The sequence below is a fragment of the Tauraco erythrolophus genome, chromosome 8, assembly GCF_009769465.1.
Source record: "Tauraco erythrolophus isolate bTauEry1 chromosome 8, bTauEry1.pri, whole genome shotgun sequence".
Taxonomy (NCBI): domain Eukaryota; kingdom Metazoa; phylum Chordata; class Aves; order Musophagiformes; family Musophagidae; genus Tauraco; species Tauraco erythrolophus.
This window is the reverse complement of record NC_141472.1, coordinates 27,404,375-27,425,616: the sequence shown is the minus strand read 5'-3', so window position 1 is coordinate 27,425,616 and position 21,242 is coordinate 27,404,375.

Here is a 21,242-nt window from a genome sequence, read left to right as displayed (position 1 = left end):
GACAGGTTTACTTAGGAAACTAGGCATGTGAGATCACAGTGTCTTTCAGTCTGCCAATACATTTGTCTGGGTCCATCCTAATAGCTTTTTAACTCATAGGTCAGTTTTAAGAAAACATAACAGAGGAATATAAGTCTCCATAAATAGGAACTTTCTATGAGTTTTGAGGATATTATAGGCCAAGTGGAAGAAAATAAAAAGTAGAGGTCTAATAAAAAAACCACTTCTGCATGAGTTCAACTCTTTACAAGGCTTCAGAGAATCCACAGAGGTGCTCACTTTCAAGTCACACAAGAAGCAAAGCTTCCTTGGTTTTGCTAATCACACAATGATTTAGGACGTCTTTAGATTTCAGCTTCTGAATAAATGGGTGTCCTTGTCCCCTTTATCATGCAATGCATCTGTCTATTCAGGGGAAGACAGAGATGAATCAAGCCTGCCCAAAAGATAATGCAATGCAGGACATATAAGGTAAGCAGGTAAGGCTTGTGGAGCTTGTGTTCAGAAAAAAGCAAGGGAAAAAATCCAGATAATTCTTAAGCCCCAAAAGAGTGATGCAATTTGGGCACACTCACCTCATTTTTGTGTTCGAACTTTGTTTGCTTTTCATCCCACAAGCTCTAATGTAAAGGAATCTCTTTGCCCAAAAAACATGTACTTACACATTCAGTGCAATTTCCTTTGGAACAAAAAGCAGTGTTCAGAAAAAAAAGCAGTCTAAATAAGGCTGAAAAGGGTTCTCAAAATGGGTGCTGCAGACCGTTATTTGCAGAACCGCCATGCCATCCTGCCATGAGCACATGCATGCACGCACGCACCCCGGCACATGCCTGTCAGTATAAATGGTGCTCTGGGTGGTGAGGTAGGAAACACGGAAAGGTGAGTGAAAGCTGCAGACCCCAGCACCCAGGAGATCAGCATGGTGTTAATTACTGTAGCTGGTGCTAACACAGGAATGCTAAAGCACAACTCCCATGGTAGCATCTGGCACTACATGCCTGGGGAGGTGCCATCACACTGATACCAAACAAAGCTCTTTCCTTGTTTTTAAAACAGCCACAATCCTCTCTCTCTGCTTCTCAGCACCCCTCTTTCCACTGACCACAGCCTTGGTTTGGAGGACAGGTTTCCCCAGTTTTCCCTCCAGAAGCTGATGCAAGAGGAGACCCACCAGCGTTAGCATGTGGCCATATACATCAGAGGACTTGATCTCCTCGTCCCACCTGCTGCTTCTCATCACACACCCGATACTCCTCGTGTATGAACGTCTGGAATGCCACCTCTGCTACTTTATCCTGGGCTTCCTTGCCCAGCTATGTCAATAGCAGAAAGCCTTTTCCTTCTCTGATCTCCTTCTGGACTTGGCACAAATGTGTGGAAACAGAGGGAGAGATCAAGGTTTTTATTTTTCTCTTTTTCCCTTCCTTTGTTTTGTATCATCTAAAGATTTCAATGATGAAAGAAACTCTGGCAAAGTGTGCTGTGGGTGATGAAGTGTAGTGTAGGGTTAGCTATGAACAGAAAGCAAGTTGTGGTTACTGTCCTCAGGCAGCTGGGAATTGCACATCTCCTATCGCATTTACTGGTCACTCATCCTGTCACGTCCCCGTTCCTATTTACCGCATTGTCCAGCTGCTGTCTCTCATCTTTTAGATCTCTGAGACATGGACATTCAACTAGGATGGTTATAGCCATGTAGGAGCCTTCAGCTGCCTCATAACATACATATTTATAATTATATTTACATGCTCATTTCCATTCAAAAGCACTGTCAGACTGGACATCATATGCTGATATACATGATGTCGTGGTTTTTTGGACTGAGGGTTGAGACAAGAACCGAGAGGGAGCACCCACCAACCATGGTCCCGGGCAAAACATGACTCAGGCTTTCTTCTTAAAACAAAACAATTTATTAACAGTTACTGAACAAGAGACACAAGGAACGAAACCGGTTACTTGAGAGGAGAAAAGAGAAAACAAGGCCAGATCTTAAAACAACACCTCCCCACCCCGTTTCCTTTCGTTCCTGGCACAACCTCCCCCCCGGCAGCGCAGGGGGACAGGGAATGGGGGAGTGCAGGTCAGTTCATCCATGTTGTTAACTACCGCTCCTTTCTTAAAGGAGGAGGAGTCTTTACACCATTTTTCCCTTGCTTCGGTCGATCCCCTACTCATGAAGAAAAAAGTCCCCAAACTTTTCCAACATGAGTCCTGCCCGCAGGATTGCAATCCTTCCCCATGGATTGTACCAGTTCGGGCTTTACCAGTCTCGGCCTCTTAGGGAGCTGCTGCCACTCGTGTCGGCGTGGGTCGTCCCACGGATTCCCGATGCCTCCACGACCTCGTCGTGCATTCCATGCCCCATTATTAACAGTACCTTGTCGTGCATCCCCTGCTCCACGACCTCTCCTGGGCTCAGGCATCTCTTTTCCGACGTGGGTTTCTCCACGGGCCACGAGTGGGCCTCTGCTCTGCCGAGTACACCCTGGCTGCAGGGGGGCCGCCTGCCATCTTCACACCGATTGCAAGGGAAGCCTCAGCTCCAGCACACCTCCTCCTGCTCCATCCTTAACTGATCTGGTCGTTGTGGTTGTTTTCTCTTAGATCTTAATCCTCTCTGGGGGAGCTCGGCCCGGCGGGCACCCCGGGAGTGGGGCGCTTACCGAGTCCCCCCTGCAGCTCCCCCGGCGCCATCTTGAGCACATGGCGCCGGCCCGGGCCCGGGCAGCCGCCCGGCCGGGAGCCGGGAGCGAGGGCAGCGCCCTCCTGCTCTCTCCTCGCTCCTGAGCAAAAAGCCCTTTCCCGCCCCTTTGTCCCAACTTAAATAGGGCAATTCGCAGAGGCGCCAATTTGGCTCAACCCCCCCCCCCGGGGGGGGGGATGGGACTCAGATCTGGTGGCACAGGGAGCAAATCCCCTCCCCTGCCACCAGAACACCCCCCCACACATCAAACTATCACACATGAGCAGAAAGTTAGAGATCTACCCAAGACTCAACAGCCCAAGATAAATGGAGTTAAGGAACTGTAAAGTACAGATTCACACCATCGGCAGTGACGTACCCTGAGATATTTTGAGCACATCTTGAGTGTCTGATGATGAATGAAGCAGCCTGCTTATGTTTTAGAAAACTCTTTGAACCTTCATTAAAATATTGTAACAATGTTATACATCAAAATCAGACGTTATTCTTTTTTCAGTAAGCAAATTCCTAGAGCAATTTAAGGAAAATACTCATTCAGCTTGTTACAAAAACTATAAATATGATAGAAAAGCATATTGCATATTGTTTCCCTTTACACTCAAACAATTAACGACATGGGGGACCTTTTATGATTGTCTCCATTAGAGAAATTAGTGATACAAAAGCAGCATATTCTTATGTCATCTCATGAACATTTTTTGCTTAAAATTTATTTTTATAAGTCTAGTTTCCCTTAATAAGAGTGGCATCTCATTTTATTGCTGGAAATTCCCAAAGTCAGTTCCCTACGTTCCTGTGAATTCTGTTTCTAGAAAACCACGCCATCTTTCTTTGCTTCCTTGTAGGTTATGTCCTCACTGCACAGCTAATTCAGAACTTGTCTCAATTTTGGCTTATTATCTCTGCTTCATTTCTAAAGACAAAAAAAAAAAATGGACTTGGGTTTGGAGATGTCTTAAACCTGGACAGGCTTAGCTGGCCTGAGGTATTCATCAGAGCTCTCCCACTCTGAGCAAAGGATCTTACAAAATCACAAGGGTGCTGATAGCCCTCCCTTCCATGTTTTCCTACAGTTTCTCCTGAAGGACAGGCTAAATTCTTCTGAAATGAACACAAGAGATGGGAAAAGAAACATAGCAGAGAAACTGGTGGGAATTCACCCCTCAACATAGTTATGAAGAAGCAGGGGTGACATGAGTTGTATTTCACTGTGATCAGCATGCCACCAAAAGTTGGAAGACTTTTCCCCAAAGCAGCCAGCCTTCTGGCATACCCAAATCTCCGCTTGGCCAAGAGAAGTAGACTGAAGTTCTGAGGTCTGAGAGGCAAGACAGCTTCAGGAGAAGTCTGCAGTCAGGAGATGGTAATAGCTTACCAAGGGGCTACTTCACTCCTTAGTTGGGAAAGAGCTGAACAGGGTGTGATGCTGCATCCAGGGCAATCTAGAGATCTCTGGGTTGAAATACCCGAAGATATTCCTTTCTTCCTGTCTTCACTCCAAGATTTCACATCATCAATATAGCCCAAGAACAAGTCATGAAAAACCTCCATCACTTCAAATGCCACTTCTTGCAATACATGCAAGAAGCAAAGCAGGTAACCCTTCAACAGCCACTGGAGCACCTCAACCTGGATGTGCCAGAGCACTCAGGAGTCATGTGGGCATCTGTGGGAAGGAGCAGGCAGCAGAGAGCCTGATTTAGAAAAGTGAAGAGATGAAGAGATGCACTGGAATCCAAAGGAGAGGTACCTGGAGGAAGATCCAAACGCTCTTCTTCTACATGAGTAGAACTTATACTAGAAGTAGGCCTTATTCTTTCAACCTCACTTCAGAGATTGCGTGGGCACAAGGAGGATAGTCAGCATTTGGCCATATGTGAACATACCCCAGAAATTCCGCTACAGGAGCAGCCAGAAGTTATCTGTCTCTGTGACTGCTTTTTGCTGTCCCTATAGAACAGCCCAGATGTTGCTGGTCCTCTTATTCTCCCATGCCATTCCTTTTCACGAACTACCCAAGTTGCTTCTGCAAGTTGCCTCTTATTTGCCCTCTTCCTATCCCTTCCCCTCCCCACTGGGAACCTCTTTCTGTCTCTTATTGCCCGCACAGCACTATGCCTTTGGGGGAGCTGTACAGACATGGGCTCAGTGGAATACAGATCTAATCCGGGTGCAAACGGACCTCATTTTGCTGCTGCCTCCAATCCGAGTTTGACCCTTGGGGCACAGCTTTTCCTTTCTGATTCTGTACCCACTGTATATCTGCAGCTTCCTCTCTCCATCCTGGAAGAAGTGGAGGAGAAAGACGAAGTGTTTTCTTCTCCCAGTCATGCTTTGGAAGACGTACTGTGCCCATGCACTGCATTCCCTTCCCCCTCTGCCATCCTCCCCCAGGGTTGCTCCTGGTGGCCACAATAAGAGGTTAGCCAGCCTATTTCAATTAGTGGCAAACTGTGTGGCGTGACTCCAGGGCCTCCATATGTTCATAAGTATATGCAACCGCACTTTCCTTGACGCATTCCTCATTCCAGGGAAAGGCCACATCTCCACAGCTTGCTGGCAAAAGTCACACAGGCAACTGCAGAAGAGATGGGATAATAAATACACACTCACATATATATACACACACACATACGTAGGAAAACTTGGCACCCTCCCACCCTCTCCCGTGTTGACTGCCACATGGTCCCCATCAATTTTTGTCAGAGCCAGCAAGCCAGCCAACAGCTCATGGATGCTGACAAGGCAATTTCAACAGCTGAAGGGACTTCTCTGCTTTGCTTCTCCAACCCGTACGATTTTGGCTGGGGTTTTCTTATTTAAAGGCATCTGCTCCTGGGAGACATTTCCCAGCCATGGCATTGCCAGCTTCCCGGGTGTTCCTTGGCTAAGTGCCCTTCTTTGCAGCTGGGGGTCAGCAGGTTCTGCTTTGTCCTGTATGGGGATGGAATGGGGTCTGAAAGCAAAGAAGTCCTCATAATGTGCCACCTCTATACTATCCCAAGCATCCCTGGAGGAGACTGAAGGCCTCCCAACTCAACTGCTGCCATTTTCCCATACTGGCTGAAAGGATGCAGATTCCACCTACTCCTCCTCTGCCCTGAACACAATTGTCACTCTCATGTTCCTCCATTTCACCACTTTCAACAGCCATCCGCCCCGTTCCCTAAAGCTGTTCTGCACTCTTCTTCTATCCACAGCTTTCTTTGCACCTATGCCTCTGTCCCTGCTTTGACACTGATCTTTCTATCATTGCTTGACTGCCAGTTCTCTTTTCCACCATGCCATGCCCTGAAAAGGTTGCTTTAACCCATGACCTCATTATCTTCACCCATCCACATACATCTAGTGATCCTTCCTTAATTTATAGTGTGGCTTCCAGTAATGCCTAAGAGAGTGACAGAGACATGATTTTCTTCAGCGATTTGAACACTCTAAGTTTCTTCCCCTTGCAGGCACTTCACAATACTTGACTCCAAAGAGCATCCTATGCTGTAATCTGTCCGGATCCTGCTGTACTCAGGACCTGCCCTTTGAAGGGCTCACGCTTGGGCTTGGCCATGCAATCAGATAAAGAGCCCAAGAAATTCCAATTCCTTTGGCATGAATAGCTTGAATCTTCACCCCTGGAGAGATTCGTCCTCCCCTTGGCTTTGTCACTATAATAATGCAATGCTTAAAGAGTTTGATATGGGTTGAGGACTCGGTGTTCAGGAGGTCCTCCTATGAGGGATTCTTCCTTACATCTGACCTTTTCAGGGTTTTCTGCAGGTTACCAGGAGTTTGCGTCTAGAGTCAAAGACAGACTTGAATTAATGGAGATCTCCAAAAAGATATTTGACATGTCTCAACAAGTTCACTAATACTTAATGACAAAGCACACACTGCAATGGCCTCCAGGCTAACCTGAAGGGCAGGAACTGCACTCAAGAGGAAGAGTTACAGAAGTATTTGGGGGAGGAAACAGAAAGCAGTAGTGGCAGAATGAGGACTTTCAATCTCAGTGAAATCATAGTCCCACTGAAGCCCTGACAAAATCTCTCCTGGTTGCTCACCTCAACCCTATCCTGTATGAAGCTCAACAATATCAGTCTGATGCCATATAGGTTGATGTTTTCAGTTCCATGAGAAGAGTCTTTTTTGTGTCCTGGGCCTGGAGGCTCCCATTCATCTCCTGTGCAAATCTGCCATATCTGACCCTTCTTTCCCTGCTCAGTCTTACTCCAGGTCAGGAGAGGGGTCTGTGTTTGAAATGTGGTTCAACACAGAGAAATCCCCCAGTCAGGCACCACCCCCCAACCAGCTGTTTGCAATACAGCCATGGGGCTGTGTTTTTCAGGGAGGAACGTGCTGCTCGCTCAGATGCCCTGAAACATCTGTGCAGACAGTGAGACTGACAGGCACATGGTGGGTTGGGAAGAGGGGGTGAAAGCAGGCCTGGGGGGACAGGGAAGGAACTGAGAGGAATTGTTTCATATGAGCAAGCAAAGTTCAGCAAGTCTTCTGTCGTGGTTTTAGCCTGATCCAGCAACTAAAACTCACACAGTCTCTCCTTCTCCAGTAAAGTGGAGAGGAGAAAAATATAATAAAGGGACTGAGGGTTGAGGCAAGAACAGAGGGAGCACCCACCAACCATGGTCCCGGGCAAAACAGACTTGGCTTTCTTAAAAGCAAGACAATTTATTAATGTTTACTTAAAAGGACAAAGGGAAACAAAACCAGTTACTTGAGAGGATAAAAAGAAACAAAGCCAGATCTTAAAACCAACACCTTCCTTCTCCCCCCCTCTTTCCTTTTCCTCCCAGCTCTACCTCCTCCCCCCAGCGGCACAGGGGGCAGGGACTGGGGGAGTGCAGGTCAGTTCATTCTGTGCTGTTACTGCTGCTTCTTTCTCAAAGGAGGAGGAGTCCTTACACCCTTTTCCCCCACTCCAGTGGATCCCCTACTCACGAGGAAATATCCACAAACGTCTCCAGCGTGAGTCCAGCCCACAGGAAACAATCCTTCCCCATGGATTGCCCCAGTGTGGGCTTTACCACGGTCTTGGATTCTTAGGGAGCTGTAGCTACTCGCTCCGGCATGGGTCATCACGCAGACTCCAGATGCCCCTCTACCTTGTCGTGCGTCCCAACACGACCATCCTCACGCTCAGGCATCTCCTCTCCACAGGCTGCGAGTGGGTCTCTACTCCACCAAGGCCGTCCTGGTTGCAGGGGGGCCACCTGCCATCTCACCACCAGCTGCAGGGGAAACTCAGCTCCGGCACACCTCCTCCCGCTCCATCCTCACTGACCTGCTGTCAATGCGGCTGTTTCTCTCAGATCTCAGTCCTCTCCGGGTGAACTCAGCCCAGTGGGCACCCCGGGAGTGGGGTGCCCCCGAGTTCCCCAGCCGGCTCCGCCACCGCCATCCTCAGTGGGTGGCGCCAGCCTGACGCAGGCAGCTGCCCAGCCGGGAGCCAGGGAGCGGGGGCAGTGCCCTCCTCCCTTCTCTGCTCGCTCCTGGGCGAAGCACCTTTTCCGGTTCCTTTGTCCCGACTTAAATAGGGCAATTCGCAGAGGCGCTGATTGGCTCAACCCCGAGGGGGATGGGAGTCCGACCTGGCAGCCAGAACCAGGTCTGACCCAGTTCCAAAACCAGGGAGGTCACAGGGAGCAAAGCCCCTCTCCTGCCACCAGAAGCCCCCCCCCCCCCCAAACCATGACATCTTCGTAGTCAGGGTGCATGAACAGGTCCAGCAGAACTATACAGCTAGCACAGGAGCACTCTTCCTCCACCCTAGCCATTGTGTCCATAATGGACAGGACAACTGAAACCTCTCCCGCATTGTGGAATGCCAGGTCATGTCAGCCCTTGCCATGCAGGCGAAGAAACCACATCACTGGAGCAGACTCATTTCTCAGAGCGGGAGGTAGCTGAGTCGAGGAGATGCTTCAGGAAATACAGAGTTCAGCGAGCGGCTCAGGCCTAGATGAGGTCATGGGTAAAGTCAAGGCAATTACAAGAAAGTACTCTGACCACGAGCCCACACTGCCTGTCACTTCCACCAAAAGACACGTCTTCTGAAACGAACAGTGATCTTGTTAGCAGAACAGACCCTGGAAGCCATCCAAAGATGATGAACCTTTTCCAAACCACAAGCCTGGGCTCGAGACACAGCATCATGGGATTTCCTTATACCTATGTTGCTGCTTAATTATATGCAGTATGGTATTTTGACCTGTCTCTCAGAAGCCTTGGGTGTTGATCACAAGTCGTGACAGGAGACTGGGCAAGGATAACCATTAACTTGGAGCTTGAGACTACAAGCTTTGGGGAGCAGACTGGGCAGCCTGGCCTCACAGAGCAAAGTATCACCATTTCCAAGGATGTACAAAGTGAAAGATGAAATAAGGCGCTGGGATGAGCTGAGGAATCAAAAACCCTTCTAACACTGCATTTTGCTTCACTGCTCTGTCTGGGACTAAGGTGGGATGTAGAAACTTGGCCATGTCAGGGACAGGGACTATGACTGGAAAAGGTGCTGGAGGGCGAAAGCCATGAAGACTGCCAATACACAGGACTTAGGCAGCTTCCCTAAGCTCTCTGCTGGACGGCCCACTGCAACTATAGCTGTCTCATCAAGCCAAAGACAGGTGTATCAGCTGTGATTTGAGATGGATGAGCAGGGCAGAGGAATCTGACAGTCGTCTCAAAGAGTCCTGGCAGGTCATCATAGGAAGTATTGTTTTGTCCTGCAGCTAACAATGAGATCCATGCTAGAAGAGACTTGTTGCTCCTACCACAGTTCAGCACTTCCAGTCCTCTTCCTGAGCATAGATCCTGCACTGGAAATGAAAGAGAGAGTTTCCATATTAACCCAGAGAGTCTTCCAAGGAAGGTAAAATGATGCCATGACTTGGAACCAGTTCCTCATATCCTGCTCTTGAGATGCTCTTCTTCCACATTCCTGCCTACACATCTGGGAAGGTCAGAAAAATAACAGGAGGAGTTAGAGAAAGTTGCAAAGAAAGCACAGTTGTTTTCAGACTTTTCAGACTTAACCCAGATGTGTAGGGAACTCTGTCCCATGTTTCCAGATGACCAGTGATTTCAAGAGACCGCTGCCATCTCAATGCCTGGGGTGAACACTTTCTTCCTCATTGCTGCTCTACAAGTAACAGCGGAGACACATGATCCAAGAAAGCGTGGATGTGGGAATTTTACTTCCGTTAGTCTAAAAGTTTCTCCAATCAGTCCTGAAACACCTACGTCTTTCTGGATCACAGTTGACAGCAACAGATATCATCTGCAGGGGAGAAGGCAAAAGAGAAGGAATAATTTCATTTGTCAACTTTGCCAAACTGATCTAAGGCTAATTGTCCCTGCATCTGCCTACGTCAGAGCTAAACCCCATCACCAGTTTGAAATCACACTTGCTGGCCATCCCTGGGTGGCTGGAGCCAGCCAGAGAATGAGGGCATGCAGACAGTTGGAAAGACCTCCAAGCAGGGCTCAAGGAAAGATCTAGAGTTTCACTGTTGGTTGAATGAAATGAGCTGATTTTGCCAGTTGTCAGGCAGCAATCACAGCCCTGATGAATGACAGAATAAACCAAGTTCCTTTTGCAGCCAAATTCCATTGACACCTCCACAGAGCTGGCTTTCACCATCCATCACGACATCTGCTGAGGTCCACGGGAAGAGGAGAGGGTGTAGCTTCTCCGTCCCACCCTGGGTTATTTTTACAGCTGGGAAAGGAGGTGGTGAACCTGGACGAGAGAGTTGGAGGTTTTTCCAAGGCAGCTCACAAAAGCTGTGAAACCAGAGCGAGAGCTTACAAGGCCCCAGATCAGCAGCTCCAAATGTATCACTGGCACGGAACCTAGAAAGGCCATGTGCCCCAGAAAGGAATTTCCCTGGTTCTGCCCAAGCAGAATTTTTCTGCACACAAATAAAATCTCCCAGCCAAGTACCTCTCTCATCCACTGGTGTAGAAACCTGAAATAGATGCTCTGAACTCATAAGCATCTCCAACCCTCCTGGAGGAACGCAGCCTCAGGGGCTATAGGCAGGACATTGGGATAGAAAGACCATCTATGACTTTGCCTGCCCAGATACAAAACTTTTGGAAAATACCCAACCAAGCAAGATCATGGAGCTGTGTTGATTTACATCAGATGAAGATGGATCCCTTGAAAATCAATTCCAGGTGAGCTGCGTGGAGCAGCCCAGAAGTTGCTTGCTAGTTTCTCTCTCTCTCTCTCCCCGTTCCTTGTTGCCAAAACACGTTGAAGCTGAGGATTCACAGGCAACGCAGAACAGTTCCCTCAGGAGAAGCCGTTCCATACATGCCTTCCCAATAAGCTATCCCAGCAAAGTGGCAAGGTTTAGAAACCAAATTGGTCATCACTGGCAATTGTAGAAATGGACAAAAATAGGAGGAAAAAATTTCACAATTTCCTCCACATTTTTTCTGATTGTTCCACAAAAAAAATGTTGGGTTATCCAAAAGAGAAGAATGGCTTAAGCAAGCAAAACAACAGTAATCACCTGCTTTGCTAAGTGTTTGCAAATACCATAAACTGTTCTTCTTAGCCAAATGTCATTCCTTTCCACAACCATCACCCCCTTCTCCCAGTTACTCACTGTGACTAATGGGAGGGAAAAGAGATTGTTGCCTTTTTCCCCAATGGATTTTAACTCAAAACCTTTCATTTCAGTTGGAAGATGCTCTCCTCGCCTCCTCTTTGCTCCCCAGGATGGGTGACACCATCACATCTGTGCCATGAAATCCTTTGGCGGTGGTCACTTAAACATTCAGCAGGAGACGATAGGATCTAGCTAACTCCTCTCTGGCAAACTGGGAGTGGCGGGACAAGACCTCTAAGTTTATAACACTTCTCCAAGACAGCCAAGGTCACATCCTTCATCAAATTCTCAATTCTGCTAATTGAGCTATCAAAGCCATGTTGGAGGGGAGAATTGTTTATATTTATTTCATTCTGGGTTGTAGACGTTGCCAGTAGAGTCTTCAAAATAAGAAAAGAAAAACCCTCTGACTCGCTGCCCAGAAACTCAATCCCAAAAGCCTCCTCCCAACCTCTGTTTACAAAATTATAAGCTTTCTTTGTCCTAACCATTTTCCTGTTACAATAATATTCTTCATCTTCTATCTGACTTTTTTTTGGTGCATGGAAAGTATGATTTCACTGTGAAAGGATTTCTTATGAATCAATATAGCAAAGGGAACACAGAGATGTTTGCAGTAAATCACCCTCGAAGCAGAGACATGTAGAAAATGAGTTACAAGAAAAAGTAGATAATCCCAAGCCATTTCCAGATGGAAAGAGGTTATATTTTCCATACGCTGTATCTGGTTTTTGTGTCACAAAACACGCCGGTATTTATTTAAAGTATTTTTTTCTTGTACCGTAGAGTTATGATTACATGAAATGAGTTTCCAAAAATTACAAAAATTGGCCTGCTTTAGGTAACAAATGGAAGAATTGAGATACTGAGTTCAAACCAGCTAAGACTCAGCCTCTTTTGAAGTTCAGAGCTGAGTCCAGCAGCAGAAGGCTGACTTCCATCCAGTGAGGTTCCCTCCGCTGCTGGGACGGTCATCACCAGTGCAGAGGTCTGATTTTCCAGGACTTCGCAGTTTCTTTCACCCATTTCTCCATAGCTGGCAGGGATGACGCTTGGAGGTAGACTTGCTTCTCCCCTTTCGTAAAGTGAACTCTGTCATCACCATCTCCTTGGAGAAGGCTTGGCAGGACTGAGCGCCTGGTGACTTGAGGAAGCCACTGAATCGCTGAGTTCTTGGAAGCACTGGACAGGGAGCAGCCTGCCTGAGCCATGCATCAAACTGGGTGTTAGGTACCAAGCCATTCTCTTAAAAGACAGACATCTGAAAGCCATTTAGAGAGCATCTGGATGGAATCAGGTCTGGCTGCTACCCAGGGGACTGAGGCACATCCTCCAAGTGGTTCACTCCTGCAGTGACATAAAACTTAAGACAGGTAAATGAGGGAACTACACCCCCCTTCCAACAACTCCTTGAGACCTGCAAACCTGGTGAAACATCATCCGATGGGCTCTTCAAGGAACCATGGTTCATTGACACTGCGGGTCTGTAGCATCCTACAAGGCAACCAAGAAACTAATGACTGTAATGGATACAACCTCAGACATACAAGCGAAAAGTGACCTGTGAAGAAACAAAAGTAAAACCAGACTTCTCTAAGCTGAGTCTAGCTGTGGGCAGAGAGCACAGGAAAGTACTGGGGGTCATGTTCCAGAAAGAGGAGAGGGTCCTTGACTTTTAAAAACTGGTGAGAAAGATTGTTGCAGTGTCCATGTAAACAAAGCATTGTGGGTCCGGGCTACCTATGGCACAGCCAGTAGCCCATCTCCAACCAACTTGGAAGGGAACTGGGTCCTGGCCCAGGAAACCGCTTGCAATATTGCTGGTGTTTCCTTCCTGAGCATACTTTAGTCTCTGCCTCTAACAGAGCAATGCACCTGTGTTGGGCCTGTCTCATGTGTTATTTGGATAAAGCACCAAGAAGAAGGCCTGAGGTCACACGAGCCAGCTAGACAGGAGGGCTGCACGAAGGGTGGTTTCAGGGGGAGTAGCTGGTGTACCAAAGCTCTTGTCCTTCATTATCCAGTTAGTGTAACATTCACAACCAACCTATCACACCTGCTGTTCACAGTTTTGCTGAACTGAATCAGAGAATCATAGAATGGTTTGGGTTGGAAGCGACCTTAAAGATCCTCTAGTTCCAACTCCCCCTGCCATGGGCAGGGACACCTTCCACTAGATCAGGTTGCTCAAAGCCTCATCCAACCCAGCCTTGAACACTTCCAGGGACGGAGCATCCACAACTTCCCTGGGCAACCTGTTCCAGTGTTTCACCACCCTCACTATAAAAAATTTCTTCCTGATATTTAATCGAAATCTACCCTCTTTCAGTTCAAAGCCATTGCCCCTGTCCTATCACTTCCAATAATACATATAGTTTAATTGCAACCTATCTTCTCCAGGTATGCCAGGCCAGCCTCTTCTCTTGTTCTATAGATAGACAGAACAGGGCAAAGCAGGTGCTGGATCTTCATTAAAGCCCCAGGTTATTCCCCTGCTACGAAGCTCTAATCTTAATTGCACTGACAGGGAGTGGGACCCAGACCTGGCGGTTTTAAGAGTTTCGCGCCCAATGACAGGTCATGAGAGCATGACCAGGTCCTGTGTTCCTGCAGGTCACTGAGCAATGAGGGAGTGCAACCAGCACCAAGAGCCATCTCCATGGGGCTAGGGGTGATTGTCTTCACCTTTCCAATGGCTGGGGTTGCCTCTGAGGCTGCCAGAGATCTGTGTGCATGGCTGCCTGCTTGAATCTTTTTTTTTTTTCCCCAGCAAAAGCTGGCACTTCAGTTACCCCAGTGCTCCCCTGCCTTTAAAGATCTGGATTTTTTCTAGCGTGTCAAGTACACCAACCTGTAAGAGGAGCGGCACCGAACCTGGAAAGCTGGCACGGAGCCGGGAGAAATGTCAATAGGAGAGGAAATGTCTGTCTCCTCCCCACACACACACTGCTCCATCAACCAAGCTATTAGAAGTCATCTTTGGCCTGCTGGTCCCTTCTGCCGCGGTCGCGGTCCCATCGGCAGGGACCGGCCGACCTCTAGTGGTGCGAGCCCGGAGTGCCATCAACCAGGCTCCTCGGGCCGGGAGGAAGCCTGCATCCAGAGCAGAGTATCTTATGTTTGCATGGCGTTTTTCCCTGGATAATAAAAGGTCTGGAGAAACCAACAAGGGAGGAAATGGGTGGGGGAGCATCTGGAGAGCCATAGGGAGGCAGCCACAAGAGCTCAGATTACCAGCTTGGGACATATCTTGCCAAACTTCTCCACTGGAGATGTTGACCAAGTGCTGGTGGTGCTGAGAAGATGCTTGGTCAAAATGAGATTGAGGAAGAGAGCGGAGATGGGACAGCAAAGTGCTGACCTTGGAGGGGGCTTGTGAGGCTGGATAGTCTATGGTTAGGGTCTCTGGGTTCATGTCCCATGCTCTGAACGATCATTTTTCTTTCCCTCATGCGGCAGTTTCCAAAGTGTCTACAAAGGAGATGTCTCCCTATTTTCCAGTGAAGAGGAAGAAAGGCAGGAATGAGCACCAGCTCACAGCCAAGTGCTTTCTCCTCATTGGATGGTATCTAGGATTTCCCTCTACGTTGGGCTGAGGCTCGAGCTGGGGTCCCTTGGGAATGAAGGACAGCCATCACTTGCAACCCAGCAAGCCAAGGCAGGTAGCAGCCTGCCTGAGCAAGGCTGAGATTTCTCTCACATGGAAGTGTGAGGTATAAAGATGTGCGAAACCCTATCCCTATTGCAATCCATATCAAAGGGTTCAAGGGGGGCTGCTTTAAAATAGGACCTTGGCACAGGTCCCTGCTTCTCCTCACGTCTTACCGAGCGGCACTCTGCCAAAATGTCAGCTTGGCTTCACTGCGTGTCCCAAGCATCCCAGGCATGTCCTACAAACCTTTCCGGTGCTCCCAGGGAGACTGCTGCTTCTACAAATAGCCTCTCCTCTCTCCTCAGCTGCAGAGGGTCCCGGTGGCCCCCAAGCACCATCTCCCCAGCTGAGGAGCAAGTGAAGTGTCTTTCCCAAGGTGCCAGAAAGAGAGCTGGGGACGTACATGAAGAGGTCTCTGAAGACACCATTGGACAAATTGAGTGCAGGGACCCTCTTTTTCCATCCCGCCCTGAGTGAGAGCAAGGGATCCACAGGGAACCGAGGAGAACAAGGCAAAGCTGATGGCAATAAGCTTGACTTTCCAGGATAAGTGGAAGAAGATATTTCAGCTGTGGTCATCATGGCACACGTGTCCAAGAACCCTGAACACTCGTAAGGAGCCAGAGACTGGCAAAGCTGGGGTGTTTTGGAAACCACTCCATGCACATAAACCGCGGAATAATCTCCCAGGGGTCATACAAATACCACAGTAAAACCCGGGACCAGACAGAGTCCTCTCATGCTGTCCTGCGATACTGCCTCAATCCAAACTGCCTCAAAGGGAAAAAACTATGTCCTAAGTCAGTACAACCATTTTCTCCCAGTTCACTCAGGCTTTCCTCCCGGATTTTGCCCTCCTCAGAGGGCACTTGCAAAATCCCAGCCCAGAGAGGGAGCCCACATGAGCAGAAGCCTTTCAAGATTACCCCAAGGCTGGTGGGTGAGGGTTTCCTCACTCCATGCTCTCCCAGCTGGAGGAACAGGCAAGGGTGGCTCAGCAAAGATCCCCAGCAGTGCTGGATAAACTGAGAACTCAGTCAAGCCAAAGGTGTTTGCTGAGCATCTCCCACTAAGACAGATTGTGCTCACACAAGCCAGCCCACAGACAGCTGAGACAGCGAGATGCTTCAGCAATAAACTGCTCTTCCCCCCTCTCCTTCTCAGTCCTCTTGAGCGACTGCAGCACATCCCAGCAGAGCTCCACGACACTGGGGCCAAGGTTGCTGCTGCGCTCCGCTTCGGTTCAACGCAACCTCCCTCCCACACGCTGTTTGCATTAGAGCCCAGCTCTTCTGGCAAGGGCGCTCTGCACAGTCATGAGAAGCTGTTCACTGGTGGCTTGTTTCATCCAGTTGTTGGAGGCTGAAAACAATGAGCCTGCAAATATTGCATTCCTCCCTGTGCTCGCTTTCTTTCTTTCTTTCTTTCTTTCTTTTTCTTTTTCTTTCTTTCTTTCTTTCTTTTTCTTTCTTTCTTTCTTTCTTTCTTTCTTTCTTTCTTTCTTTCTTTCTTTCTTTCTTTCTTTCTTTCTTTCTTTTTCTTTCCTTCCTTCCTTCCTTCCTTCCTTCCTTCCTTCCTTCCTTCCTTTTCTTTCTTTTTCTTCCTTTCTTCCTTTCTTTCTTTCTTTTCCTTTTCTTTCTTTTTTTTTTTTTTTGAGGTGAGAAGGGGAGATGCATAGCAGATAGCACCAAAGCTTGGAGTTAGGAGGGATGCGAGAGAAGAGATCAGAAGGGTATTTCTATCGCATTTGTCTTGTGAATACACACGCATGTGAGTGTGTGTATGCACGTTTCACACCTGCCCTCTCAGAGGACTGTCCCAGCTGTCTGGCACCTTTGCAAACTGCACATCTGTGTTGCCCCAACTCAGGCAAGACAGCTCACAGCAGGACCCCTATCGTCATCACCAGAAAGCCACCAGAAAGGATGTGCCAAGGCCACACAGCTGTCTTAGTGTCACCAGGACAGGGACACATCCCTCTGTGCCTTCAGTCTGGCAGGCAGAGATGGGCAGAGAAAGGAGACTGGAGTCCAAAAGGATGACCTCCATTTTGGGGCCAAACACTCTCTTCCCTGCCATCAACTGGGAATTTTCTGCTGGGAGCAGCTGCAATCAGGACATATTGATGCCCTGAGCCCCAGGTGGCGTGTGGGGAAGGCTTGGTTTTGGCTGGAGATGAGCTGGCATGCCTATTTCTGCTGGGAACTGCCTGAGCCTTGTGTAGGGATGAGGAGGGCAAGCAATGCAATAGGTCAAATACGGGGTGGCAGCCAAGAGGTAAGAGCATGCGAGTCACCTTGAGACCATCAAGACATAAGGAGGCAGCAGCCAGTTCCACTTAGGTTATCCCACCACATGGACACATGTGTACAGCTAGCTGGAAGACATCGATGTTGTAGTTTGAAGTAGACACAAGGCAGAGCATGAATAAGGTGGGAAATGAAGGGACCATCAAGCACGTTAGAAGAACCCCATTTTCCTGAGCTGGGGCAGAGAGGTTGCGAACATGGTGCTCCACATCCCTTCTTTAACCTACATTGCTTTCTTTAGCCTGGCTATACATAGACCTGTCCTGCATGCTGGAACGATCTGGACTCTTATTTACACTTTATACTTACTTCATATCTACCTAAAATTGCTGGCTAACACTGCTTTTACTCACCTGACCTTTTGAATTAGGCTGCTGCCTGACCTAGCTTGGACTCCATGGTCCCGTGGGAGCCAAGGCTGCATGGTACTGCCATGGGGGTGGAAAGAGTCGTCAGCACCGAAGGTCTGCACAGGGGTATCATGCACTGTGCTCATGTGAAAGGCAGGTACAGCCGGGCAGAGGCTGTGCAGAGCATGCGAGTTTGGGACCAGCAGTACTGGGAGGGCTCTGCACCCAGCTCAGGGTGCTCCTACTGCACCCTGCTCAAGGTACTCCTGCTCAAGGTGCTGCTACTGCAACTAGCTCAGGGTGCTGCTACTGCACTCAGCAAGATCCCAGGCCCTCTGTCTCAAGGATGTACAAACCCAACTCCACCTGAGCTTGTCTGTCCATTGCAGAGCAGCAGGAGCACAATTCAGAGGTGCATGGCAGGAGAGGAGCTGCACGAGAAGCTGGCTGCAGGGGAGGGAACATCACCTCCTGCCCAGCCTGCTTTGGGCTTGCGTCAGTCCAAGGCCTTCATCAGTTGGAGGCACATCCCTGTAGATGGAGCCAGAACCTCACAAGGCAGAAGGACAGCCCGTTCCTACCCATCTCCCTTCTCCTACGGATTGCTCTGCTCTGAAGAGGGGCTATCCCAGCCCCTCTCCTCCCTGCCGTCAAACACTTCCACGGTTTTAACTCTGCTCACTCTCCAGGTAAACCATTCCAGAGTGTCACATTTTCCCTCTTTATTTAATATTTAACCCAAATCCCCTTCTGTTGCCTCTTCTTGTCCACCACGGCCGTGGAGAGTGGGTAACCCCTGCACCACAGGCTGCATGTTGATGCCCCTCTCCAAGCAGTGACGTCCCTCTGGGATGACAATGAAGCCCCTAGAGCCATTCCTGGGATGGCTTTTCTCACCTCCAGCCCTATGATGGACTTCCCCAGGCCCTGCTGGGTTGGATGGCATCACTTGCACTTTGTGTCCTCTACAGCTGCCTTGATCCCCTCCCAGGGAAGGGCTGAGGGTTTGGCCCTGGGAACAGAGAGAGCTCCAAGTGGGATGCTGGGGCAAGGGAACCTGGCTGATCCCTCTCTTACCTCGAAAGCTGGTTTGGTGCTGCTCAGCCCCAGTCTGTGTCAACAGGAGCCCCAGGCACTTGGGCAAGGGGCCTTTTCCCCTCCGCTAACAGCTCAGGCTGTCACCATTGCACACAGTGGCCAAGCAACTCAGGGATGTGGAACCTCAGCAGCAGCATCCTGGACACCACAGCAGGGTCTGCAGCCTGCGGGGAGGCACTGCCACCCCCAACCACGCGTGCAGACCCCCGAGCGAGCTCGTGTGCATGCCCACGTTTGTCCGTGTGCATGGTGTGTCTCACGGGGGGGGGTTGTGCAGTGGCGGCAGCGCTCTGCCCAGCACACCCACCTCCGCGGAGAGGAGCGTCGAGCAAACCTTCTAGCACCCTTGAGTGACTTCAACACCCAGAGACTGTTTTTCACTTCAGGTCCCAGTCCATCCTGCCCACAACGCTGCAGAGCCTGAACTGGTCTGGGAAACAGGACGCAGGCAGCAATGCGGCATCGGTCAGGCACAGCTCCACATGGATGAGCCCTTCCCTTGCGTGGCAGTGGGGTGAAGGCAAGTTCGGATCGGCAGGGAGGTGATTTGACATCGGTGGTTGCAGCAGGACAGGGGACAGGGACGCTGTTTGCCAAACAGGGCGCAGATGTGAGCACAGCTTATCCCAGCCCCAGGGTGGCTTTTGCCCACATCTCGCCTGCTCCACCCTTCCCACCCTGGAGAATCTGGCTGAGTCCCCGGCCTTTGCCCATACACAAAGCTCAGGGAAAGTCAGGCTGTGTCACACTTTCCGTCCCTTGGGTACACTTCTAAGGGGCCTCAGCATCACTGAGAAGCCTGGGAAAGAGTAAAAGTGAAAGAAGAGGAAACTGCCTCATCTGCACCACCATGACCCCAATTTCACTCCAGATCTGATGGTTGTTTCTAGCTTAGTCAACAGAAAATGATGATGGTGGGGAGACAGACACACCTCCAGGGTTTCTCCCCAGGAGCACCCCTCTTTGCTGGGGTTACCCCCTGGATTTGGCACATGGCTTTCCATCTAGCTTTTATCTGTCAACAGCATCTCACAACCCAATAATCCCGTGGGTCCTGGGGCCTGGGCTTTAAAATCTGTTAAATAAAGGTTGCTGGGAGTCTGACCATGTTTGCAAGTGTGTCAGCTAAGAATACGTGCCCTCAGTGAAGGTTTGGTGCCCAGACCCCAACCCAGGGTTTCCTGACTGCTCCTCTGTCCGACAGCGTGTCCACCTCTTTCTCCAGGAGTAAGAGGCAGAGAGGAGGGAGAAGCTTCACCACATTTCACAGCACCACATGAAACAGTCCTCGGGTGGCCCAGAGGCTCCAGAGCAGGGACTGAAATTAGAAAAAAACTGCTGATTTGGAAACTTGAAGGTGGGGACTCGATAGGCTTGGGAAGATGCGTTGGGGGCAAGGTTTGTTGGCATGGAGCTGGTAGGACCTGTCTTTCCTGACAGTCACACCAGAGCCACCAGCCTGGCCTGGAGACAGCAGCAAGCTGCAAAGAGGGAGACCTCACTGTGAGAGCTAGTGAGGAGAAGCGGGTGGCCGATAAGAACATGTCGAGGAAAAACACAAACCAGAAGCTCCGGAGGAATTTTGGAAAGGAAATGGGGAATTAACTGCGGAAAATGAGTAGAGGGGGAGCAGGGAGCAGGAAATGCACGGCAGTTTATGGCTCGCAAGGAATAGTCTGTCCATGCCACCTCGCCAGGCACTCGCCACCTCTCCCTCCCACCCAGGGGACACCCCGCAGCAGCCACCCCAGCCGGGCAGGAGCACCGGGAATGGGCAGGCGGCTGGTGCCAGCTCCTGGGGGCGTGATTCCAGCAGAACTAGGGAAGAAATGAAACCAAGAGCTGCTGGCAAGAAAACACCATGCTTGCTGTGTTGGAAAGGGAGAGGAGGCTGCAGGTCCCGTCTTGCCGACAGGTAGGCAGGGGACAGCCGAGGCCAAGGCTGGCAGACGCCAGGTACCTCCCAAGGTCCCATGGTGCAGCCTGGCTCAGAGGGCACATCACTCAGGTGCCCACCCACAGCCCCACTGCTATTTCCGGGGGGGCCAGAAACCATCCCATCTCCTCCCTTTTCTTTTTTTACCCCTCTTGCCTTCACCTCCCAGCACCAGCCCCACAGCACAGGATCCCTGTTAAGCAGCCCCCTCAATCTGCCCCTCGCCCCGCAGCTATTTTAGAGGAAGGCAGGAGGTATTTTTAGTGCTGCCGGCTCCTGGGAGAAGCTCTGAGCCTCAGAGCCACAGCAGCGCTGGCGCCAGAGAAACTGCCGCTGCTCTGGCTGATATTTCTTGTATAATTAAACTCAATCCATCCCGGGGGCTGGGTCTTGGCCACCAATTCAGTGAGGAGGGGAAGGAGCAGAGCCAGACAGCCGGGGGCTGAGGGCTCTGACGGGTGCTGGGAATTGCTCTGTGAGAGCTGGAAAAGCCAGGCCTGAGATTTTAGGGAGGGTTTTGCCAGGCACAGGGGAGCAGGATGGCTCTGAAAGGGGCAGGG